Consider the following 14460-nt stretch of genomic DNA (forward strand, 5'->3'; position numbering starts at 1 on the left):
GAATCAGAAGAAGACAGTCTTGAACCAGCAGGACGCCTTAACGGAGAACCTTACAGACACTCAGGAAATGATTTCTGCATTACTTTATTATCAGACGTAGTATAAAGCTTTTTGCTGTGCATTGAATGAAATCAAAGAAGTTAGGCTTAAGTTTGATATGGTAAATTGGGTTATGCAAAGTCACTTGTTGCTTTTTTTCTCTACTTACAAAATAAAGAGTAGACTAAAGGAAGTGCAAAAGAGATGAAATGAGCTTTTTGACAGATATAAAACTGTAGATGAGCAGTTAGATAGTGTCAATAAAAAATCAAGCAAGAGAAAAGGATAGACTCTCAACGCTTGTGTATCCAAATAGCGTCTCATTGTTGAGGTTTCTCAAAGTGTAAATTACATTGACATGATTAGAGAGATCGAATCTATTTCTTAGCTTCAGGTTTCAGAGAGGTAATGTATTTGAATCTTCTATTCTTATTACAACCAAATCTAGTAATATAGTCTGTCGAGTTGAGACTGCATTGCTGGATTCAGGTACAGCTGTATGTGTCTGATACTGCTACTTTGTAAGCCTTGGCGGCAAACAAAATCCATGATTATGCAGCTATATGAAAAAAAGATTGCTATATAAAATAGTGTTATTATTACTGTGTCAACTCAATACAGTAGGAGAACATAGATTATATGTTTCTGTATTCGATCATGTAGTCTCTATACCTCTAAAGCCCTCAATAAGCCTTTAAAACAGGGGTTTAGAAAGTTAGCTGAGTATAACTGAGTCTGAATAATGGTCAGGGAACTTATCAGAATATAAAAACAGGTTCCTACCCTTTTTTTCTTTGCTTTCTTTGCAGCGTGTTTGTTTTCTGTCCTTTCAGGATAATGTACCAAACGTATCTAGGGGGATTCATCGCCTGGGTGCAAGTGCATTCTCTGTCAAGATAGTCTGCCTTTTTTTCACTAAACGGGTCTTTGCCGAATTTGATAGAGAGTAAAACAGACGCGTGTAGAGGGTTAGCTTATGGTCCTGTCCGAGGGGGTATTCCATCTTAGTTATGCGCACTGGCAGTCCAAGTCCAAATATTCCCAACGCTGGAAGGCTACTATCTTTTTTTGGCACCTTCTTCTCACTTGTGGGGAGGGAGGGGAACCTATCGGATAGTAATAAGTTTAACCCTATTCGTGGTATCTTGGTAGTCTCATTTCTTTGTGTGTGTGGCTATTAGGGTATTGCAGCAGTCTTGGTCGTTTGCTACTGTGATAGTGCTAGAAAGCGGTAGTGAAGGTTACTGGGATTGATAGTCATTCGCCTTTTCTTTTGTGAATGCCCTTTAGAGGGGCTTATTTTAGTCTGATGGCTAGAATAGTCTTTCTAAAGTTAAGCTTCACTTTGAAGGGGTACCTGTCTATTCGTGGCAAGCTCTATTCATTTAGGGTCGACTATCGGACAGAGTAATGGCTTTTTATATATAGTGTTCGTCCATTCATTCGTTTGAGCGGATCATCTATTGAAAATGATAGGCATTCCATTTTTTTTGATAGTGTGAATACTATATAGTGGGGTCTGAGGGGCTTTGTGCGCACGCGCACCATCTTTTTGGGAACTCAATTGAACTGGTTTAGGTCCTCGTCCTAGTTCCTGGAAACAAATACTCACAGTATTTGGCTAAAGTACCAGTTTCTTTTTTATCTTTTATTTAATAAAGTATATATACTAGTATTTAAAATAATTGATAACGCGTCTTTTCTTTTCAGCCTACTTGTTGTATAATACGAAAGGCAGAAATATTGAGTGTCATTAAATTAGCAGCCAAAATCAATGGTCCCAAGCTTTGTAGCCAATGTTTGCTATAAGCAAGTATCTGTCACAAAAACTAACAATAATGATCATTTTATTGGCTTAAAGATTGTTTGTGTATAATTCTTTTTAATTGTATACTGAAAAACTGTATGCAAAAGCAAGATCAAAAGAGAAAAACTGTAGAGACTTGTAGCAGATGTCCTCTAAGTAATCTGAGGGGGGGGTTTATACATGGAATTTTTCATACAATTCAACTTTTTATTATATATCAGCTATAGAAACTGCCCAAAAGACATGATTTAACACAAGAAAATGTCTCGAATTACGTACATAACGTGCACTGTTTTTTTGGGCCTCTCTCTAGACAATAGATCACTGGCTTCATTAAATTATGCAAATGGTATTGTACTTTTTGAGTTAAAAGTGTCTTTTGCTATAGAAAAAATGTGTAATTAAGTTGAAGCTGTGAATATAAGATAGTTAGTATCATGTTTGATGTATGTTCCAAAAGCTACTTTTCATATATTATGTATCATAAAGTTGAAGTGAGTCTATCACCATCTTGATATTTTCATCTGTTTTTTTTGATTTGGGGGACCAAGTGTCTTTTTAGTAAGGTATCTATATGCAAATAACCTATCCGGTATGAAATTCATGTGGTAGGAACACCGTAAAGATGCAGGCTTTAACAATCCATACAAAGCTTCATCTTTTTCTTATGCAAATGAAGGTGCTTCAAAGCCTATTTCTATACGCAAAAATACTTTAAAGACCTAGAGACAATGTTTACTAACATCTACGGTGCCTTTGGTGTTGATTTGAACCAAAAAAAAAAGGCAACTTGTAAAAAATGGTCAAAATGACCATTTGACCAAAGGGTATTTACCCATGAAAAATCTTAAGATTGACAACTCTTGTTCTTTTTTTTTTAATGTTACAAGACAAAGAATAGAGCTATTGACAAGCTTAAATGCTTAAAATAAGCGCCGAAAGCTCTAGTTTATGGTGAATGTGTTTGTTTAACAGTTGTACTATAAAGATAGTATGGTAACAGCGAAAAACCTTTTATAGGTTCTTGCATCTTTACTCAATATCTTGGCAGAAAGGTTGTTGTATCCTGCATATCAACAGACTCAGAAAGCAAAAATTTATAACTTTTGTTACTGTATCAGAGCCCACTATCTGCGTCTTTATGCAGTTCCAAGCAAAAGCTCAATTTCTGATGCGGCAGGAGGAAGAACTGAAGTTGTTTATTTCAATCTCTACAAAACGCCATCTGGTATGTTCTATATCCATTCCCCCCCCCCACATTTACATTAGAAAATGCTTATTTTTTCTATCTCGACATGCTCCCTAACGCTCAAAATAGTATAAGGTGCTTTAGAAAGACCCATTTCTAAAGCATTTTATATGAAATCTAGAGCAAAAGCTCTCAAAACACTGCTTAAACATGCCAATCTTTGATGCCTCATTGCTCGACAACCAGACTACTAAAGCGGCCCGTTTTTCGTTTTGTTTTGTTTAGAGCATGTTTGTTTGAGTTCAGAAATCAAATGGTACCATTGCTTTGGTTGTTGGGTAAAATTCATGTTTTGACCGATGGGGGATTCACGGTGGTCCGTGAAAATAAAATAAAATAAAATAAAATAAAATAAAATAAAATAAAATAAAATAAAATAAAATAAAATAAAATAAAATAAAATAAAATAAAATAAAATAAAATAAATAAAATAAAATAAAATAAAATAAAATAAAATAAAATAAAATAAAATAAAATAAAATAAATAAAATAAAATAAAATAAAATAAAATAAAATAAAATAAAATAAAATAAAATAAAATAAAATAAAATAAAATAAAATAAAATAAAATAAAATAAAATAAAATAAAATAAAATAAAATAAAATAAAATAAAATAAATAAAATAAAATAAAATAAAATAAAATAAAATAAAATAAAACAAAATAAAATAAAACAAAAAAAAAAAAACTCGATCAAGAATCTTTGGAGTGACCCAATGTAAGTCTGATCTAACCGGAATCAGGTAAGACCATTTTTATGTACTTCCAATGAAAAGAAAACGAGTTCATTAAGATAAAAAAAAAAGAAAGGCGACTTGATTTGAGCATTGTCCTCAAATATGCATTCAAGGTTCATTGTACACTGTAATCAATACAAAAGAGACCCTTTTCAGCAGATAGTACTGATTAATCTGGTACTTATTTTAGCACCAGTTGATGTGAAGAGTATTTTTGAGTAGAACTTACTATAATACATAATATTCTTGAGGCTAAAGAGAGTAACTTTGAGCACAACTAGCAATAGATGCCTTGTAGGAGGATGCTGCTATATTTAAAACTCCAATTTTTATTTTCTTGCTCTTTGCTTTGACGACCATTCTTTTTCTCTTACCAACACTTGCAAGTCTAGACATCAGGTACGCATAAACAGAAAGTAGTGTCGCAGAGTGCTTGATACAACATAATTGTAGCTCAACAAGTGAAATTCACTCTGATCAACTCATACTGAAAATAAGAGACAGCAGTAAAGCAGTAAACTTGCGTGGATAAAACCGTTATACAAGTGGATCACAAACATAGCTTTTGTCTAAGAATGCCTGTGGCAATTACTGAACACGAATAAGTAATTCACGAGCACAAGATTTAGGCAGAGATGACTTGATTGTGAGGTAAAAAGAACCAGAGATCAAAAGGAAAGAAATACATTTGTAAAATATACAAAAGAGCTTTACATACACAACATAAAGATACATTGGATTCGATTAAGATGATCAAATTTTTCTGAGTCCTCTTTTTCTCTGAATAAGAGTTGATCAGATTTTCAATCATAAATAAGAAAATTTAAAAAAAGTAAACATACATTACGAAAACATGTTGAGGCCTTAGTTGAATATCTTCGTCACGCCTGAGAGAAATGGAGCAGGAAGAAAATGTCTTGATACACCAGTAAAATTTGTTCGAGCGCTTCACAGACAGATGCCTAAGAAATTAACTTGAGTAGATCGAGCCTTGTGGTCGTGAGGCCTATCAGTAAAAGAGCTGCTTTTTACAGCCTTAAAAGAAAATGATGAGGGCGCTATTGAATGAAGCACAATTCAAGTGGGCTAAGCAAGTGATTGAAACGGACATGAGTTCTCTTAGAAACTGTGTATTTATTAATGAGTCTGGCTTCCATATTAACATGAATCGTAGTGGTGCGTGGGCACCAAAGGGTGAGGCACTTATTGTGAAGGTTGAAAATACTAGGGCTGTCTCTCATACAATTTTGGGTGCCGTTTCAGCATATGCAGTCGCGAATGTCAGCATTCGAATTCCCAATTTAGCCACCAAGAAGCTTTTTCCTGTAGAGGTTGACAAAAAGAGAAAACTTGACCAAGAAAAAGCTCAAAAGCCGAGGCCAAAGGGGATCACTATAGACCATTATCTGTGCTTTTTAAGCGATACCTTTGATATTTTAGATGCATATGAATATACCCAGGGCTCCTATATCATCATGGATAATGCTGCAATTCACAAACGAACTGATATTCAAGAGATGATCGCAAATCGAGGATACAAATGTGTTTATTTGCCACCTTACTTCTCATCCCCGAATTAAATCCTATAGAGCAATTCTGGTCGGTTGTTAAGAGCAAACTCAAAAGATATCAAATTCTCGAAGAGGAAACCATGCAGACCGTATCACTGAAGCCTGTAGCCAAATCCCTCAAAGCCATCTTTATGGTTTTGCTAAGCGCTTGGGAGATTGTTTGAATAAAAAAGCCATTTAATACCTTTCTGTTACTCATAAACTCTTTATGACTCTTGTACAACTTAATTAGTTTACATCAGACTTATGCATGAGAAAGCTTGATGACTTGCATCAAAGCGACAAGTCAGAAAAATGCGACAAGTTGTATGGAAAGACTGTCTCTGCTTTGGCAATCAGTTTAGTCTTTATTTCGCTGTCAATTCAACTGACCCTCAGATAGAAAAAGAATACTAAGCGAATGATTTATTTGCACATCACCCAGCCTGTTCAAGCACTTATTGAACAGAATGAAGTCAGCAATGAAACTGTAATATATTGTTTACATTGGACTTTAATTCTCTTCTTTTATATGGCTGCAGGTTTCTCGCATATACTAAATTACTTACCGCCTTCTTCTGTTGTCTCTCCTTCTCCTTTTTCACTGACGATGTCAGTTATACTTCTCCTTCCAGTTCCTTTTCTGTGTACATTGGATATATTTATTTCTGTTGCTCTCTTTTGTGATCGCCTTTCAAGAATGCTTCTAGTGATGAGTATAGTAGTGTATGACTGGATTCATGCCACCGACCATAGAAGTGTATACAATATTATGTAATGCATGTATATATGTAACAAAAAGAGACGTTTATATAATCCAATAATATATAATGATGCTACTAATAATGTTCAATGAGAAGCCTAAAGAATAAATTCTAAACTTTTGCGGAATTGAACTTTACTGCCAAGACTCTCGTCGACGTGCAATGATATTATTTGTATTAAAGACGTCATCAAACAAGAATCACAAAGAAAAAAAACATATCAAGAGCAACATGTAGATAGAAGTAACGCATAGTTTCATTGACAGATACATTTAGTTGAACGAAATGATCGTATGATCAAGTACACAGTAGAATGTCTAACGCTAGAATAAAGGCGAATTAAACGTTTCTAGCTTGCATACTGAGTACTAGCAAGTAAATTTAGGGTAAACTTGCTAAGACAAGTGTTACTGTGACTAATTGTGCAAAAAAAAAAAAAAAAGCTTAGCAGTGCAGTTTTTCTCGTTCAAGATAACCAAAATAGAAACATAAGATTTGAATAAGAAATGAATGAATACTATTGAGTATCAGAAAAATGTAAGTTATATATTGCATGAATTTCATGGAATATCTATTTTGACACTTTATTATGATTTACACCTAATTATGCAGTTATTGTCTTATTGATAAATGCCTTAAATTAATTGGAAAATCTTAGGTATCAACTTGTCAATCATACTGAGCTAATTGGAGACTGATCGGCTCATCTAATTCAGATCCTTGTACAGCAGTAGCCAGTGAATCATCCGGACCAATTCTAACTATCTATGGAAAAATTTTTTTGAAGACCATGTTGAACCCTGACACAAGTAATCACTTATAAATATGAATTTATTGTTGACTCAATAAACCGCACTCTTTGACTGGCCTTAGTTTTCTCGCTCTTAGTTTGACATTGATAAATTAGTAAGCAATAGCATGGATGAACACGTACAATCATAAGTGAGCATACGTAATCATGGCTGAACATGGACGACCTTGGATGAGCATGAATAAGCATGAATGAGCAGTAGAACAACCAAGTTTTTTTTGTACTATATTTTATAATTTTGAAGTAAGAAAAATAAATGTAGTTAAAACTGTTAATTGTTTTCAAAATTTTTAATTTATATCTAATTTTTTTCCTAAAAAAAAAAAAGAGTAACGCTACAGCGTAGCGATTATATTTTTCTTCCATCAGGGAAGAAACTCTCTTGAAGGTAGCTATTTTCAAAAGTATTCTTTGCCAACACAAATGGCACACTTATGTATCCGCATAAATTTTGTTAGATTTATTGATTCAATCTGAGCATACGGTTAATTTAGTCTAAATTATTTGAATTTGGTCAATTCATCAGAGCAACTAGATTAGAGTAGACTAAAACCCTTTTTAAGGAAACAAGATAAAAATACAGAGGAGAAAGTGTTGATCTAACGATGTTTGTGGACATATGTCTGTAGTCAAAGAAAGAGAGAGAAAGTTGGTCGGTTGCTAAAAGGAGTAGAGTGTTTGTATTAGTATGTTTCATAAAGACGTCTGTATAGGAGGGAATATATAGAGGTTTATTCGATGCATGCTGTGAGTGAGTTGAGCATAGTATATGTATTGAATACCGGATAACATGCGAATGATAGAAGCTTGCACCACAGAAACATGAGTTAGATACCTTCAGTAATCAAGCGAGTTATCATCAAATAGACGGATGTAATCGAGGTTAGTTCTAGGAAGTCAGAGAAAAAATGTTGTTGCCGCCGATAGAGAACAGCATAATCATAGTTGAGCAAACTTCATTACAACCTACTTGCACTAGACCTTTAGGACTAGAGATGTCTCTGATTCTGAGAGAGATTCAGAGATAGGAGAAAATATTTTGTCGTGGATAACTCTATCAAAGAGAATATAATCAGTGGTGTCTTTCTCAGATACATTTAGTAGAGTTCCATATATAGTCTAGTGTAGGATTATGCTCAGCATATTGATTTCGCTTAGGTGTCAAGAAGAAATTGCAAAACTTTTCCAAAAAAACATGGCAAACTCGCAAACATCAGAAGTCTTTGATAAGTGTAATGGGTCTCTCTCAGAAAAATAAACCAAAATAATAAAATATTAACGGTTATGCCGACATGGCAAATATGCCATTTGTGTACTCAAAGAAATATTCTCTAAAAAATAATAAAAACACTTTCAAAATACATCAAAAATATTTTCTGTAGTGATAAAAATAAACAAATATAAAAAGTATGAAATTTCTGATTTTCCTGTTTTAATTAATAAACGAGTCTACGGATAGCTTTAGTTTGAAGAAGAGATCACTGGTTGTCAGACTCGCTTATCAATTCAAAACAGAAAAATTGAAAATCAAGCCTTTTTTTTAATTTTAAGCAGAAAAATCAGAAATTTCTACTTTTTTAATTCTTATTATTGTAGAAACCATTTTGTTTTATTTTAAAGTAGTGGTTTTATTGTTTTTCAAAAATAATTTTTTGAGTACACAAATGGCATACTTGTGATTTCGGCATACCTGTTAGTATTTCTATTATTCTTGAGAATACTTTTTTTGTAGAGTTATTACTACAGTGTAAGCGATTGGAAAATTGCTGAAGACTGTGTACCTCAGGCCTCTAGGAACAGTGTGATAGACTTACAAAAAAAAGTATTCTCAAGAAATAATAGAATACTAACAGGTATGCCGAAATCACAAGTATGCCATTTGTGTACTCAAAAAATTATTTTTGAAAACAATAAAAACCACTACTTTAAAATAAACAAAATGGTTTCTACAATAATAAGAATTAAAAAAGTAGAAAATTTCTGATTTTTCTGCTTAAAATTAAAAAAAAAGGCTTGATTTTCAATTTTTCTGTTTTGAATTGATAAGCGAGTCTGACAACCAGTGATCTCTTCTTCAAACTAAAGCTATCCCGTAGACTCGTTTATTAATTTAAAACAGGAAATCAGAAATTTCATACTTTTTATATTTGTTTATTTTTTATCACTACAGAAAATATTTTTGATGTATTTTGAAAAGTGGTTTTTATTATTTTTTTAGAGAATATTTCTTTGAGTACACAAATGGCATATTTGCCATGTCGGCATAACCGTTAATATTTTTATTATTTTTGGTTTATTTTTCTGAGAGAGACCCATTACACTTATCAAAGACTTCTGATGTTTGCGAGTTTTGCCATGTTTTTTTTGGAAAAGTTTTGCAATTTCTTCTTGACACCTAAGCGAAATCAATATGCTGAGCATAATCCTACACTAGACTATATATGGAACTCTACTAAATGTATCTGAGAAAGACACCACTGATTATATTCTCTTTGATAGAGTTATCCCACGACAAAATATTTCTCCTATCTCTGAATCTCTCTCAGAATCAGAGACATCTCTAGTCCTAAAGGTCTAGTGCAAGTAGGTTGTAATGAAGTTTGCTCAACTATGATTATGCTGTTCTCTATCGGCGGCAACAACATTTTTTTCTCTGACTTCCTAGAACTAACCTCGATTACATCCGTCTAATTTGATGATAACTCGCTTGATTACCTGAAGGTAGTCTTAACTCATGTTTCTGTGGTGCAAGCTTCTATCATTCGCATGTTATCCGGTATCTCAATACATATACTATGCTCAACTCACTCACAGCATGCATCGAATAAACCTCTATATATTCCCTCCTATACAGATCGTCTTTATGAAACATACTAATACAAACACTCTACTCCTTTTAGCAACCGACCAACTTTCTCTTCTTTCTTTGACTACAGACATATGTCCACAAACATCGTTAGATCAACACTTTCTCCTCTGTATTTTTATCCTTGTTTCCTTAAAAAGGGTTTTAGTCTACTCTAATCTAGTTGCTCTGATGAATTGACCAAATTCAAATAATTTAGACTAAATTAAGCCGTATGCTCAAGATTGAATCAATAAATCTAACAAAATTTATGCGGATACATAAGTGTGCCATTTGTGTTGGCAAAGAATACTTTTGAAAAATAGCTACCTTCAAGAGAGTTTCTTCCACTGATGGAAGAAAATATAATCGCTTACGCTGTAGCGTTTACTCTTTTTTTTTTTAGGAAAAAAATTAGATATAAAATTAAAAATTTGAAAACAATTAACAGTTTTAACTACATTTTATTTTTCTTACTTCAAAATTATAAAATATAGTACAAAAAAAACTTGGTTGTTCTCTGCTCATTCATGCTTATTCATGCTCATCCAAGGTCGTCCATGTTCAGCCATGATTACGTATGCTCACTTATGATTGTACGTGTTCATCCATGCTATTGCTTACTAATTTATCAATGTCAAACTAAGAGCGAGAAAACTAAGGCCAGTCAAAGAGTGCGGTTTATTGAGTCAACAATAAATTCATATTTATAAGTGATTACTTGTGTCAGGGTTCAACATGGTCTTCAAAAAAATTTATTCCATAGATAGTAGAATTGGTCCGGATGATTCACTGGCTACTGCTGTACAAGGATCTGAATTAGATGAGCCGATCAGTCTCCAATTAGCTCAGTATGATTGACAAGTTGATACCTAAGATTTTCCAATTAATTTAAGGCATTTTATCAATAAGACAATAACTGCATAATTAGGTGTAAATCATAATAAAGTGTCAAAATAGATATTCCATGAAATTCATGCAATATATAACTTACATTTTTCTGATACTCAATAGTATTCATTCATTTCTTATTCAAATCTTATGTTTCTATTTTGGTTATCTTGAACGAGAAAAACTGCACTGCTAAGCTTTTTTTTTTTTTTTGCACAATTAGTCACAGTAACACTTGTCTTAGCAAGTTTACCCTAAATTTTACTTGCTAGTACTCAGTATGCAAGCTAGAAACGTTTAATTCGCCTTTATTCTAGCGTTAGACATTCTACTGTGTACTTTGATCATACGATCATTTCGTTCAACTAAATGTATCTGTCAATGAAAACTATGCGTTACTTCTATCTACATGTTGCTCTTGATATGTTTTTTTTCTTTGTGATTCTTGTTTGATGACGTCTTTTAATACAAATAATATCATTGCACGTCGACGAGAGTCTTGGCAGTAAAGTTCAATTCCGCAAAAGTTTAGAATTTATTCTTTTAGGCTTCTCATTGAACATTATTAGTAGCATCATTATATATTATTGGATTATATAAACGTCTCTTTTGTTACATATATACATGCATTACATAATATATTGTATACACTTCTATGGTCGGTGGCATGAATCCAGTCATACACTACTATACTCATCACTAGAAGCATTCTTGAAAGGCGATCACAAAAGAGAGCAACAGAAAATAAATATATCCAATGTACACAGAAAAGGAACTGGAAGGAGAAGTATAACTGACATCGTCAGTGAAAAAAGGAGAAGGAGAGACAACAGAAGAAGGCGGTAAGTAATTTAGTATATGCGAGAAACCTGCAGCCATATAAAAGAAGAGAATTAAAGTCCAATGTAAACAATATATTACAGTTTCATTGCTGACTTCATTCTGTTCAATAAGTGCTTGAACAGGCTGGGTGATGTGCAAATAAATCATTCGGCTTAGTATTCTTTTTCTATCTGAGGGTCAGTTGAATTGACAGCGAAATAAAGACTAAACTGATTGCCAAAGCAGAGACAGTCTTTCCATAACAACTTGTCGCATTTTTTCTGACTTGTCGCTTTGATGCAAGTCATCAAAGCTTTCTCATGCATAAGTCTGATGTAAACTAATTAAGTTGTACAAGAGTCATAAAGAGTTTATGAGTAACAGAAAGGTATTAATGGCTTTTTTATTCAAACAATCTCCCAGCGCTTAGCAAAACCATAAAGATGGCTTTGAGGGATTTGGTACAGGCTCAGTGATACGGTCTTGCATGGTTTCCTCTTCGAGAATTTGATATCTTTTGAGTTTGCTCTTAACAACCGACCAGATTGCTCTATAGGATTTAATTCGGGGAGAAGTAAGGTGGCAAATAAACACATTTGTATCTCGATTTCGATCATCTCTTGAATATCAATTTGTTTGTAATTGCAGCATTATCCATGATGATATAGGAGCCCTGGTATATTCATATGCATTAAAATACAAAGGTATGCTTAAAAAGCACAGATAATGGTCTATAGTGATCCCTTTGGCCTCGCTTTTGAGCTTTTTCTTGGTCAAGTTTTCTCTTTTTGTCAACCTCTACAGGAAAAAGCTTCTTGGTGGCTAAATTGGGAATTCGAATGCTGACATTCGCGACTGCATATGCTGAAACGGCACCCAAATTGTATGGAGACAGCCTAGATTTTCAACCTTCACAATAAGTGCCTCACCTTTGGTGCCACGCACCATACGATTCATGTTAATATGGAAGCCAGACTCATTAATAAATACACAGTTTCTAAGAGAACTCATGTCCGTTTCAATCACTTGCTTAGCCCACTTGAATTGTGCTTCATTCAATAGCGCCCTCATCATTTTCTTTAAGGCTGTAAAAGCAGCTCTTTTACTGATAGGCCTCACGACCACAAGGCTCGATCTACTCAAGTTAATTTCTTAGGCATCTGTCTGTGAGCGCTCGAACAAATTTTACTGGTGTATCAAGACATTTTCTTCCTGCTCCATTTCTCTCAGGCGTGACGAAGATATTCAACTAAGGCCTCAAATGTTTTCGTAATGTATGTTTACTTTTTTAAATTTTCTTATTTATGATTGAAAATCTGATCAACTCTTATTCAGAGAAAAGAGGACTCAGAAAAATTTGATCATCTTAATCGAATCCAATGTATCTTTATGTTGTGTATGTAAAGCTCTTTTGTATATTTTACAAATGTATTTCTTTCCTTTTGATCTCTGGTTCTTTTTACCTCACAATCAAGTCATCTCTGCCTAAATCTTGTGCTCGTGAATTACTTATTCGTGTTCAGTAATTGCCACAGGCATTCTTAGACAAAGCTATGTTTGTGATCCACTTGTATAACGGTTTTATCCACGCAAGTTTACTGCTTTACTGCTGTCTCTTATTTTCAGTATGAGTTGATCAGAGTGAATTTCACTTGTTGAGCTACAATTATGTTGTATCAAGCACTCTGCGACACTACTTTCTGTTTATGCGTACCTGATGTCTAGACTTGCAAGTGTTGGTAAGAGAAAAGAATGGTCGTCAAAGCAAAGAGCAAGAAAATAAAAATTGGAGTTTTAAATATAGCAGCATCCTCCTACAAGGCATCTATTGCTAGTTGTGCTCAAAGTTACTCTCTTTAGCCTCAAGAATATTATGTATTATAGTAAGTTCTACTCAAAAATACTCTTCACATCAACTGGTGCTAAAATAAGTACCAGATTAATCAGTACTATCTGCTGAAAGGGTCTCTTTTGTATTGATTACAGTGTACAATGAACCTTGAATGCATATTTGAGGACAATGCTCAAATCAAGTCGCCTTTCTTTTTTTTTTTATCTTAATGAACTCGTTTTCTTTTCATTGGAAGTACATAAAAATGGTCTTACCTGATTCCGGTTAGATCAGACTTACATTGGGTCACTCCAAAGATTCTTGATCGAGTTTTTTTTTTTTTGTTTTATTTTATTTTGTTTTATTTTATTTTATTTTATTTTATTTTATTTTATTTTATTTTATTTTATTTTATTTTATTTTATTTTATTTATTTTATTTTATTTTATTTTATTTTATTTTATTTTATTTATTTTATTTTATTTTATTTTATTTTATTTTATTTTATTTTATTTATTTTATTTTATTTTATTTATTTTATTTTATTTTATTTTATTTATTTTATTTTATTTTATTTTATTTTATTTTATTTTATTTTATTTTATTTATTTTATTTTATTTTATTTTATTTTATTTTATTTATTTTATTTTTTTATTTTATTTATTTTATTTTATTTTTTATTTTATTTTCACGACCACCGTGAATCCCCATCGGTCAAAACATGAATTTTACCAAAACCAAAGCAATGGTACCATTTGATTTCTGAACTCAAACAAACATGCTCTAACAAAACAAACGAAAAACGGGCGCTTTAGTAGTCTGGTTGTCGAGCAATGAGGATCAAAGATTGGCATGTTTAAGCAGTGTTTTGAGACTTTTGCTCTAGATTTCATATAAATGCTTTAGAAATGGGTCTTTCTAAAGCACCTTATACTATTTTGAGCGTTAGGAGCATGTCGAGATAGAAAAATAAGCATTTTCTAATGTAAATGTGGGGGGGGGGAATGGATATAGAACATACAGATGGCGTTTTGTAGAGATTGAATAAACAACTTCAGTTCTTCTCCTGCTCGCATCAGAAATTGAGCTTTTGCTTGGAACTGCATAAAGACG

Source organism: Gilbertella persicaria, assembly GCF_025201335.1.
Source record: "Gilbertella persicaria strain CBS 190.32 chromosome Unknown B0P05scaffold_97, whole genome shotgun sequence".
Lineage (NCBI taxonomy): Eukaryota > Fungi > Mucoromycota > Mucoromycetes > Mucorales > Choanephoraceae > Gilbertella > Gilbertella persicaria.